Consider the following 13169-nt stretch of genomic DNA (forward strand, 5'->3'; position numbering starts at 1 on the left):
TCAAGAAGGTGACACAAGAGGCCACATATAAGCTGCCAGATCCAGGGCTCGGCAAGCTGCTGCTGCAACTGTGGTCGTCAGCTGTGCCTTAGCTGTAACTGCAGGACTCTCGAGGCCATTATGAGCCATGCCACATCGCTGGATCTGCCTCTGCAGAATGGAAGCATACCTGGCTGCAGCCTCCCTCCCATTTAACAAAATTCCTAATTAAGATCTTAACTGAAAAGCCTACATTTCATACTTTTTGGCTTTCTACTCCCTGTGAGATAGGGAGGAGGTGAGGATCAATGTGGAATGAAGCCACTGTGGCATCCTCCGAAAGTCAGCAAGACTTCAAATGCAAGAAATTCCAAGGGGCAAAGACAACCTAATACCCCCCCTAGAAAATCAAATACTTCTCACCTCCTTGAGTTTATTAGAAACTAAAGACTTAATGAGACGGACCCTCAAAATCTCAGAACCATTTTAAATACCACAAAAAGAGCTTCCAGTTATGCCACGGGTCCAACCCAATGGGGGTGGGGGTGAGTTCCGACCATCCCGTGAAAACTGTTAGAGCAGGAATGCCTGGGTGACTCAGTCGGTTCAGTGTCCAACTCTTGATTTTGGCTCAGGTCATGATCTCAGCGGTGTGAAATCGAGCCCCACATCAGGCTCCATGCTTAAGATTCTCTCTGCTCCTCCCCCATCTCATAAATAAATATAAAATTGCAAGAACAGCTTCAGAAAAGAGCCAGAGCAGACTCCTAGGCCACTATACATTGCCTCTCAGGCACTTGTTTCCCCGCTGCTCCAAGGAGTGTCCGTGTTATCAAGTAATGAAGAAAAGCATGGAGCACATGGTGAATAAACAATTAATTTTGGAACACTGAAAAAAGAAAATTAAATTTAAAAAAAAAAAAAAGAAAAGAAAAGAAAGGCCTCTTATGAACTGTAGGCAGCCCTGGGAGAATTTTCTGGAGGAAGTTAGAGACTATGTTTTTGCTCATGGTTAGTAAACAGTCCACTCTAACCCGGGGCAGGGATAAATGAAAAGCTACTGCCCTTCATCTTAAAATGGGAAAACAGGCAAAGGGCTGGCCAGACCAACCATGCTGAATTTTAGACAATTCTAATGCCTGTGTAAGATGCAGACAACAACTACACAGAGGTCCACACGTTCATGAATTTTTATTTAGTAACTACTGAAATGACTTTATTATCAAGTATATTGATAAAAAATAGTGGAAAGACATAAAAATAAAAACTGGATAATTAATGGAAAACAACCTGGGGAAAGTAACTTTTGCAGTACACTATCAAAACCAATGCAATGTGTCATGTATCAGCCTACTGAAAAGGTGAAGCAGCAGTCTTATGCTAGAGACACTAAAGCTATATAGCCTTTAAAATTTTAAAGAGCACAGTTGAGACAATGGAATGTCTGGCATCTGATCCTTTCATAGATGTGTTAAAAATGTGGGTTCACGGGGCACTTGGGTGGCTCAGTGGGTTAAGGCTTTGCTTTCAGCTCAGGTCATGGTCTCAGGGTCCTGGGATCAAGACCCGCGTCGGGCTCTCTGCTTGGCAGGGAGCCTGCTTCCTCCTCTCTCTCTCTCTGCCTAATTGTGATCTCTCTCTCTCTCTATGTCAAATAAACAAAATCTTTAAAAAAAAATGTGGGCTCACAAGGTATCTTCCTCCGTGGCCACTGCCCTTTTAAGTGAGTGGAGTACATTAAAGAGAATTAGGATCACCTGTCCTGCAGGTAAACTGACCCAGAGATTTAAGAATAAGTCTCAAGGAACAGCATCCAGAGAACTGGTTTCTGGGCAACACTGGCAGATTGACAAGAAGACCTCTAAAAAGGTAACAACAAGGTTGTTGGCTGGCTCAGTGGGTTAAGCCTCTGCCTTTGGCTCAGGTCACAATCCCAGGATCCTGGGATTGAGTCCTGCATCTGGCTCTCTGCTCAGCAGGGAGCCTGTTTCCTCCTCTCTGCCTCTCTGCCTCTCTGCCTACTTGTGATCTCTGTCAAATAAATAAATAAATAACATCTTTAAAAAGGCACCAATATACAGTTTGGTTTTACTACTGTTTACTTGTATTTGGAGTCTGGAATTTCACTTGCTCCTTCACGATGACTAGATGAACCAAAATAAAAGTTGTGGAGAAACTGCACAAAAAATATGGGCCTGTGTGGGGCGCCTGGGTGGCTCAGTGGGTTAAGCCTCTGCCTTCGGATCAGGTCGTGATCTCGGGGTCCTGGGATCGAGCCTGTATCGGGCTCTCTGCTCAGCGGGGAGCCTGCTTCCTCCTCTCTCTCTCTCTGCCTGCCTCTCTGCCTACTTGTGATCTCTGTCAAATAAATAAATAAATAAAATTTACAATAAAATATTGGGGGAATATGCAAATAACATAGATAAACAGTGGAGTTTTCGAGTCCCCTTCTATTTGACTTCAGCTGGAATAGGGGAAAGATGATTACAAACGCTACTGTCCCAGTAGTAATGGGAAACAGGCAAAAGATATTAGTGCACCATGTAGGGAATCAAATGAGAGACTACATCAAAATGGGGAGCACTACAGCTCCGGAGAGATACTCATAAACAACTTAATGCTGCCACAATAACGATTCCCAGAGCAAGGTCAAGGGAGATAGATCCCTATCAGAAGTAGCTAAAGAATGGAAAAAATGAGCTTAATTTCCACAAAGTCATATGACAGTCCACAACCACTATAATGCAAAACAAATGTCCCCAGTAATATTAAAGATATCTTGTACTCAGTCAATATGACAGGATGTGAATTTTCCTCAGGATGATGCATTACTGGGAATGGTTCTATAATGCTATGATTAATCCATTCATAGGGCTGCAGACTGCACAGGGTATGATGTATCTTCCTTTACAGTGGTTCTCAATTTTCACTGTCCATTACAAACCCCTAAAAAAACCACTAATCCCCAGTCTATACTCCTGCAACAATTAAATCAGAATCTCTGGATGTGGGGCCTGGACATCATTAGTTTAAAAAGCTTCCCAAGTGATTCTAATGTGTAGTGATGGCTGACATACACTGCATTAGCACCAGACCAACTAGAGCCATTCTCTGATTTTGTAGGGGCACTGGCCTGGTTGTGTATCAATGCCCTACCTAAGTAAACTGATGGTTAAACCATCTCGTGTGTCATCAATAACTAGTTTTATATATTTTCTTTTTTCAGGATTTTATTTATTTATTTGGCAAACAAATTACAAGTAGGCAGAGGCAGGCCAGGGAGGGGGGACAGCAGGCTCCCTGCTTAGCAGAGAGCCCAATGTGGGGCTCGATCCCAGGACCCTAAGATCATGACCCAGGCCGAAGGCAGAGCCTTAACCCACTGAGCCACCCAAGCCCTCAGTTTTATACATTTTCAAAGCAATATTGTTTGCTAAATCCTCAAAACAGTAGTCTCAAGGCATTAAAAATGGATTGTTGGAGACACTTCCTTATTCTCTACATTATGCTGTTTTTAAAAATCCTGATTCATTTATATGAGCAAACTAAATGAGGTATTGGAAAACAATACTTGAATCCTGTCTCAGGGGTTCCCCCAAGACCACCCTCAGGATCAATGATTTGCAAGGACTCACAGAACCCGAAAAGCTGTCATACTCATGGTTACAGCTATAGTCCTCAAAAACAGGAACCCAGCTAATGATTTATGTAAATCACCAAGTATTCAATAATTTTATAAATCAGGGATAAGTTTAAACCAGTTTATTCCCAGAATATGTACATAATACAGATGGCCAAACATGTGGCCAACCACTGAAATACTTAATAAAAAATATTTTTAAAAACTCACAAAGATATGTCAACATTAGAACTTCTATAGGGATGTTCATAGCAGCATTATTTATAATAGCCAAGAAGTAGAGACAAGCCAATGTCTATCACCTGATGAATAAATTTAAAAATTCAGTATGTCCATACAATGGAGTATTATTCAGCAATAAAAAGTAATATGTCCTGATACATGTTACATTATGGAAGAACCTTGAAAGCATTATGCTAAGTAAAGAAGCCAATCATGAAAGGCCTCATGTTATATTGTTCCACTAGTGTGAAATGCCCAGAATAGACAAATCCATACAGATAGAAAATAGATTAGTGGTAGCCTAGGGCTGTTGGGAAGAAGAAGGTATGTGGGGCAGGTAGTGACTACATATGGGCATGAGAAGTCTTTTAGACTAATATAAATATTTTAAAACTGGCTTAGGGTGATGGTTGTATAGGTCTGTAAATTTACTGAAAGCCAATGAACTGTATACTTAAAATGGATGAATTTTATGGAGTGTAAATTATATCTCAATAAAGCTACTGAAGAATAAAATAAATAATATGTGTCCACATATTGCTAATAACATGAGTCACTGGAAGATTCCAAGGACTAGAGCACTAAATGTATTAGGTGGTGATATTTCATAACTGATACTAGCAGAATAATATAAGGGAAATAGGGCTATCTCCTTTACCTTGATTTGATGATATTTTACTGAAAAGTCTTCCTAGAAAATACACTTATCTGTGCCAGTCCATACAAAAACTTGAGTAGGCATGGGCCAAAAAATTTAGGCTTTTCATCCTTACTATGCATAAAGAAAGATGATACGAACACTTATGTCCCCAGATTAATTAAGCAGTTTTGGTCTCATTCCAATTGTATAGGTCCATTTTATCCCTATTTTAAGATGTGATCATTGCAAAGCACTTAGGATAATTTGAACCAGGCACATAAAATGGATCGGTTTGATCAGTTCCTCTTGAATAGTGTAAAGTGGTAAAGATTGTGCCCATGATGGAATAAATACCAGAGGCCTAACCATTTATTCATAAGCTGGTATGTCAAATTATTTTATTTTCAGTACACCACCAACAGATCAGCTGGTAGTTACAAGTATATAGTAACATTTTATTCTTGGTTGCAGACCTCTTTAGAAGAATTCCTCTCAATTAATATAATGCCACTGGGGGCGCCTGGGTGGCTCAGTGGGTTAAAGTCTCTGCCTTTGGCTCAGGTCATGATCCCAGAGTCCTGGGATCGAGCCCCGCATCGGGCTCTCTGCTCAGCAGGGAGCCTGCTTCCCTTCCTCTCTCTCTGTCTGCCTCTCTGCCTACTTGTGATCTCTATCTATCAAATAAGAAAATAAAATCTTTAAAAAATATATATAATGCCATTGTAGTAAAGATATTTTAAGATCAGAGTGAGCTGCCACCATTTCACAGCACCCAACCCGGATACAGAAACCAGTCCCCAATGTAGCAAGAAATATCAAACCTGAAGCCTACCTGTTTATTCACCTGGCAAGAAAACTAGGTTACTTCATGGAAAACACCCTTGCTGAAGGGGGAGACAAGAAGGTCACTTCCTAGTTAGTCAAACTACTCATTAATAAACATACATATATTGTTTCTGTAGTTAAGATACCCAGCTATACAACTTCACTATAGACAGGGGTCCTTTCAAGACGTGATACTTTTTCTTCACCCAGCTCCACGTGATACAATGACCAAGTTGATCTTGACACTAATCAATATCTTTTGGATGTTTATTGTGATTTTAATAACAAAAATAACAGGACAATGATGTGTTCTGAGACCCAGTACACATCCAAGGCTCCTGTAAAGTACTATACAACAAATTCAGGACTCCCCTTTCATATGTTGTCTATCCACTTATGCTGACTTTATTAAACAGTCTATGGCTGCCATAACATGGTCTATTTCAAGCTGGTATGTTAAATTAGTCCAGTTTCCATCACAATATAAAATTATAAACTTACGTGAACCTATACCAACAAACACAGATATTATCCGATTTAGGGCAGTTTTACTCAGAGTACTATAAAGTTCAATAATAAGGATTTCATGGAGGGTGTAGTAAACACTAGGTATTAACCCTGAAATGAATATTAGTCATTGAAATTACTTCTAATGTCAAAGCAATTCTCTGGATGGACAAAGATAGCCCTAGGTTTAACTGGATGGACACAGCAAAGGGATATCAGGATTTGGCTATGGCTACCTTACTACTTAATAAACGATAAACTGAAATATTCAAAAATATAACCTAAAATGTGAAATGTCACAGGAATATCCTTGCAGAAACATAACCTTACACAGGGATGTATTAGAGAAAATAACAGCAGGAATTAAGACATCTTCAGATATTAAAGGGGGCTTATACCAAAAACAATAGACAAAGGAGGAAACTATTATTCCCAGAAAAAAGTGATTTCCTGGTATAACGGGAATATTTCTTGTATGTTATAGATTGTGACAATATTGAAAGCTACCTGAGCCCTGTGATTACAAATGTCCCCCTTATATACCTAGGACAAGGCTACACAGAGACACTGCAAGTTCCCATTCTTTGCCTCGTAAGCAATTCATTGAACTGTTTTGTCTAGTGGTCAAGGGGAACAAATGTGTATTCACCAAACTTTGGTTAAGATTCACTCCAATAAAAATACATTATATGTTTATAAAAAATAAAAAATAAATAAAAATGAAAAAAAAAAAAAGATTCAGTCCTTTCCCCAGGGCCTTGAATGTTGGCCCACCTACAGTCTGAGCTAGCATACATTAACAACCCCTTCTGAGAACCTTCTGAGAACAGGCTGACCTCAGTGTAAAACATTCTCTGACCTACTGTCTGGTCATGCCACTCACATTCACCTGCTTCCCTGTACCTGGTTCTTTCTAGACGAGTTTATTCCTTCCTATAAAAGAACATTTCTTCTCTGACTACTTAGACATTTGCAGATCTCATGATCAAAGCCTTCTCCCAACAGTCCCTTTCCCACTCTTGTAATAGTTTCACATACAGTGTCCCCTTATCTATGTCATTTGCTTTTTTATTTGATGGCTGTTAAAAAATTCCCTGCCTTCAGAGCAAGAGGAACTGGTAGCAGTCAATCAGCTAGATTTCAGAACTGTTATGAGCCAGTAAATTCTTAGTTTTTTTGGCCTCCCATTCTATCCCTTTTGGGGAAGACAGTGCCTATTGTGATTATCATGATTCGGTCTTGACACTGTATGTTGGGTGTGTGGAGGGAAGGCTACTTCTTTGTGTTCACAGGTCTCTAGAATTGAGGAGATGCAACCAAGGAACTTCATCTGCACCAGGATGAGATTTAGATTAAAAGATTCCAGGCTCAAACCTAAGCCCAAGACCTTAATGGGATAAGATTCCTTGCAGGAAGGATATGAATCACAAAGAGAAAGATGGCAAACTGGTAGACTGTTACATTGGTGGTCTCCTATCCATCACACCCCTTGGTACTTCTACCATTTTCTAGAATTTTCCCACATTGCTTCTGGTCATGCAATTTGCTTTGGTTAATGGGAGATGTATTGGTTTCCAGGGCTGCAGTAACAAAGTATCACAAACTGGACTAAAACAGAAATTTATTCTCTCACAGAAACAAGATGTCAGCAGGGCCATGCTCTTTCTGAAATCTCTAGGGAAGAATACTTTCTTGCTTCTTTCTTTTTTAAAAATTTTTTATTTGGGGGTGCCTGGGTGGCTCAGTCATTAAGCATCTGTCTTTGGCTCAAGTCATGATCCCAGGGTCCTGGGAGCAAGCCCTGCATTGGGATCCCTGCTCAGTGGGGAGTCTGCTTCATAAAACTTGCATTTAAACATTTTTATTTGAATGATTTACTTCTCCTCAAATATCTTCATTCAAAATTAATGACTCTTAAATTTTAATTGCCATGATCTATTCTTAATTTTTTTTCTTTAGATTTCTATTCTCTGAAAATTCTTCTCACCTTCTGTGTGATCCCCTGGAGGGTCCCATTTCCACCTCTAATAAGGACCATATATGCAACTTTCCCATAACAGTTTTTTTTTTTAAGATTTTATTTATTTATTTGACAGAGAGAGATCACAAGTAGGCAGAGAGCAGGCAGAGAGAGAGAGAGAGAGAGGGAAGCAGGCTCCCTGCTGAGCAGAAAGCCCGACGCGGGACTCGATCCCAGGACCCCAAAATCATGACCTGAGCCGAAGGCAGCAGCCTAACCCACTGAGCCACCCAGGTGCCCCTTCAATAACAGTTTTAAAAAGACATTACCCATAAGATCTAGTTCTTTTCTGATATCTCCTTACAAACAAGAAACCCAAACAATGTTTTAATAGCACTGCCACAGTGGGAATCAGGGAACATGGGTTTTAGTTCTTGCTTTGCCACAGGACTACAGTGTGACCTTTGCAAACTAAACATTCCTTATCTTTAAAGTAAATTACACTGATTTTTCAGCTTTATTAAGGTATATCTGACAAAATTTAAACAATAAAGTATACAATGTGATGATTTTATATACATTGAAATTACACCTAATTTTATTATGTGGTTTTCTTTTTCAAATTGTTTTATTATGTAAAAATGTACTTATCATGCTGGAAAGCAAACAGGGCTAGTATGATGTTTTGATTTTGTAGATAAGGACAATGAGTAACAGGTTAGGTAACCAGTCCCAAACCATACAAGTGTGGTAGATACAGAGTTCAATCACAGGCCTGAGTATGTTAAAACATACTCTCAGGTTTCATCTAGCTCTATAATTCTAGGATTCAATAAATGAAGGCTTATTAAACAAACAAAAAATATACTCGCAAAATGTAGATCTCTCCTGTAAATGGAATAAGATATGTGTAAGGATAAGTGTACCAAGAGTAGAATATTTACACAGCATATTATTTTATTGAATGCAGGAATATTTTGTATTTATACTCACTGGTATATGAAAAGTGAGAACAAATTCTAAAAAACAAATAGAAATAGTCTTCCTCTGGGGGGTACTTGGGTGGCTCAGTGGGTTAAGCCTCTGCCTTTGGCTCAGGTCATGATCCCAGGGTCCTGGGATAGAGCCCCACATCAGGCTCTCTGCTCAGTGGGGAGCCTGCTTCCCCCTCTCTCTCTGCCTGTCTCTCTGCCTGCTTGTGATCTCTCTCTCTCTCTCTGTTAAATAAATTTTTTAAAAAAGCAGTAGTCTTCCTCTTTTAATTTCCCCTTTTAAAAATGACTCCAGGGTACCTAGCTGGCTCAGTCAGTGGAGCATTTGACTGTTGATAAGATCTTTTAAATCCTTTTTTTAATAAGTGACTCTACATCAAATCTTAATATAACAAACAGTATTATAATATTATCCTATAGCAAAACAAATGCCAAAGCTCCCATTGATATGACACTAATATCAAGCAATTTTGAATTCAACAAGCTCCTAGTACAAAACAGGAGAACTGACAATCTCTTGGAATTATTGCCAACAAAACTTGACCAGTAGATAGATATATTCCCCAACACACCACAAATCAAAGCAATAAGGATGATAATTAAATTTCAGTCACTACTAGGAGAACCTAAGATTAATTGTAAAACAACTCCTATTAAATCATGCCGCTATCTGCTGTGCAAGATAACCTGTGAATTTCAGAGTCATCTTTAGCCAAGTCTAAATGGCAAATCAACTTATAATGCCCAGTCCCTACCAATATCACCTGAATGTTTGAGAGAATATACTGAATAAGAATAAATTGTTTCTATTCATCAGTATTAATGAGTCCAGATCCAGGCCCAAATCCCATGTGTGACCTTTCAGGCCTGACCACAGGCCATTACAAAGCTCTACCTTGCAGGCCGCATGGGAGAAAGCCACACTTCCTACACCACAATGAGTACACAATCAGTGCTGTTAAAAAGAAAATCACAGGCCCCACATGGCATCACTTAGTTTAAGGCCCCAAGTAGTAACCAAGCTTAATACCTAAATTATAGTTTCAACCCCCCAGAAATATAACCTTTAACCAATCAACATGGGAATTTCCTGGTCAGCACTAGGAAATTTACTGATATCCCTCTTCTGATCCCCTCAGGAGGGAGACCTTGCCTAAAACAAGGAATTCTTTGTTAGTAATTCCTTTTTTCCACTCCTACGTTTAAAAGCCTTTCCTTTTCTGTAGCCCTTTGGACCTCCACTCTATTTGCTAGAGATGGGATGCTACCTGAATCATGAGTCAATTAATAATGCAAATTAGGTCTTTCTAATTAACTCCATTGAGTTTTTGTTATTTAACAGTACCCCGCAACTTACTTGAGGGAGTTGCAGTCAAGGACTTGGGCCCTCCTGGCCCAGCCATGCTCATATACATTATCTGCATTCCCAGATGCCTCCAGTGAGACATCCTTATTCATGGCCTCAAGTGAGGCACTTTCCCTTATTCTGAATTAACACTTCCACTCCTGCCCTCCCTCTTCTTGCCACGAGAAAACTGCATCTACCTTTTTAAAGATTTTATTTTTAAGTAATCTCTACACCCAATGTGGGGCTCGAACCCACAATCGCAAGATCAAGACTTGCACGCCCCACCAACTGAGCCAGCCAGGCGCCACAACAACCTGTATCTATTGAAAGGAAGGAGCTTTTTGTTCAGGGCTCCTCATCAATGAGATGATCATCCCTGTCTGCACTTAATGCCATCTAATTTTTATTCAGTGTCACTCTGGTGGGGGGATGAAACACTCAGGAGCTGCCACCTCTTTTTCTCTCCCGACCATTATTTCAGTTTGGCATGTTGTTCAACTGACCAGTGACAACCTCGACACTGGGCAGGTTGACACACTGTCCTAGTGAACGTGATGGTCAGTTGAGCACAATGCCATTCTGAAAGAGAAAATGCCTTAGGGTTCCATGGGACACTCTTAAGGAATGCTACAGAATTTTTGCAAGAGAGTAAAGCACTTAGGTCTTGGGAAGAGCTGGTGGATTGTTTACAGAAGATTTTTGCTTTTGAAGAGGTCCTTCTCTTTAGCCCTTGATGGATGAGTTCACCAGTGGAGAGGTCAAATTAGCAATTCAACAGAGGGACTCTAAACAAACTAGGGAAACCATTCCTTAGCTACTGCTCAAGATCTTCCAGCAATGGGTCAAAGGCCGTCAGATGCCCCAGGAGCTGATTTGTGCCCAAGTACTACTGTTAACTTGAAGTAGGTCCCTGGTGCCAATAAATGCCATGTGTCGCAGTGGGAAAAAAATCTTCCCTAAGAATCACTTTCCCCAGCAGCCTAAAGAGCCCTTAGAGACTTGGTTAGTTCACCTCCATGATAACCTTACTAAAACCAATGAGAGACAGTGGGGCCCTCTCTTTCAGACCCTCCTCCAGACTGCCCTGACTGCAATCACCACCAAGACAGCAGAACATAAGCATCAGGGACAGCTGCCAGAGAAGCCCACACTGCCTTCCCGATGCTGTGCAGCCATCACCACCATCTATCCCAAGACTTTTTCACTCCCAAGTCACTTTTATTGTCGTATATTTCTTTCCAGCTTTATTTACACACAATTAACATCTAACACTGCCTAAGTTTAAGGTGTAAAACATGATGACACATATGTATTGTAATACACATCTGTATTGTAATATACTTACCATAAAAGGTTTAGTAAACACCTATATCACCTCATAATTACTATTATTTTGTGTAATAACATTGAAGACTATTCTTTTAGCAACTTTCAAGTATACAATGACGTTAACTTTAGTTACCATGTTCAATATTAGTGCCTCAGAACTTATTCCTATCATAACTGGAAGTTTGCACCTCTTGCCTACACTCCTACACTGCCCCCTCCAGTTCCTAGTAACCACCATTCTACTCTCCATTCAGGAGTTGGGCCTTTCAGATTTCACACATAAGTGAGATCATACAGTATCTTTCTCTGACTTATTTCACTTACCATAATACCCTCGATATTCATCCATGTTATAGCAAATATTGGGATTTTCTTCCTTCTCGTGGCTGAATAATATTCCATTGTATACAGGTGTGTGTGTGTGTGTGTGTCTCCATGTGTGTATGTCTGTGTGTACATCCCATTGTCTTTACCCATTGACAGACACTTAGGTTGCTTCCATGTCTTGGCTATTGTGAATACTGTTGCAATGAACATGGAACGCAGATATCTCTTGGAGATTCTGACTTCATTTTCTTCAAGATATATACCCAGAAGTAGGATTTCTGGATCATATGGTAGTTATACTTTTAATTTTTGAGGAACTTCAACACCATTTTCCATAGTGGTTATGCCAAATAACATTCCCACTAATAGTGCACAGGGATTCCCTTTTCTCCACATCCTTGCCAACACTTATTATCTTCTTCTTCTTTTTTTTAATTAACAATAGCCATCTTCCAGGCTCCAGGTGTGAGGTGATAGCTCACTGTAGTTTTGAATTACATTTTTATGATGATTAATGAGGTTGAACATCCTTTTGTGTACAAAATGACTATTTGTATGCTTCTTTGGGAAAATGTCTATGCAGGTCCTCTGCTCATTTTTAATTGGATTATTAGTTTTGTGCTATTTATTTGTATGAGTTCCTCATATATTTTGGATATTGACCCTTTAACAGATAGATAACTGTCTTTTCATTTTATTGACTGTTTCTTTTTGCTGTGCAGAAGCTTTTTAGTTTGATGTGGTCCAAGTTTTTTATTTTGCTTTTGTTCTTTGTGCTTTGGTGTCATATCCAAAAAATTACTGCCATGACCAACATCAAATAGCTCTCCACATAAGTTTTCTTCTACAAGTTTTATAATTTCAGATCTTACACTTAAGTTTTTATCCACTTTAAGTTAATATTTATAAGTAGTGTCAGGGGTCTGATTCCATTCTTTTGGATGTGATTATCCAGTTTCCCCGGAAACATTTATTGAAGAAATTATACTTTCTCCATTGAGTATTCACAGCTCCCTTGTGAAATATTAGCCATCTATGTGTGGGTTTATTTATGGGCACTGAATTCTATTCCATTCATCCATGTGTCTAGTTTTATGCTGGTACCATATTGTTTTGATTACTAGAGCTTTGTACTATAGTTTGAAATCAGGAAGTATGATGCCTCCAGCTTTATCCTTTTTCAAGCTGTTTTTGTCTATTTGGGTGTTTGTGGTTCCATACAAATTTTAGAATTGTTCTTTTCTATTTCACTGGAAAATGCCCCTGGAAATTTGATAGGGATTACACCAAATCTATAGATGACTAATACTAAAGCTTCCAATCCATGTACATGGGCTATCTTTCTATTCATTTCTATCTCCTTCAATTACTCTCATCAAAGTCTTACAGAGTTTTCAGTG

Source organism: Mustela lutreola, chromosome X (assembly GCF_030435805.1).
Source record: "Mustela lutreola isolate mMusLut2 chromosome X, mMusLut2.pri, whole genome shotgun sequence".
NCBI lineage: Eukaryota > Metazoa > Chordata > Mammalia > Carnivora > Mustelidae > Mustela > Mustela lutreola.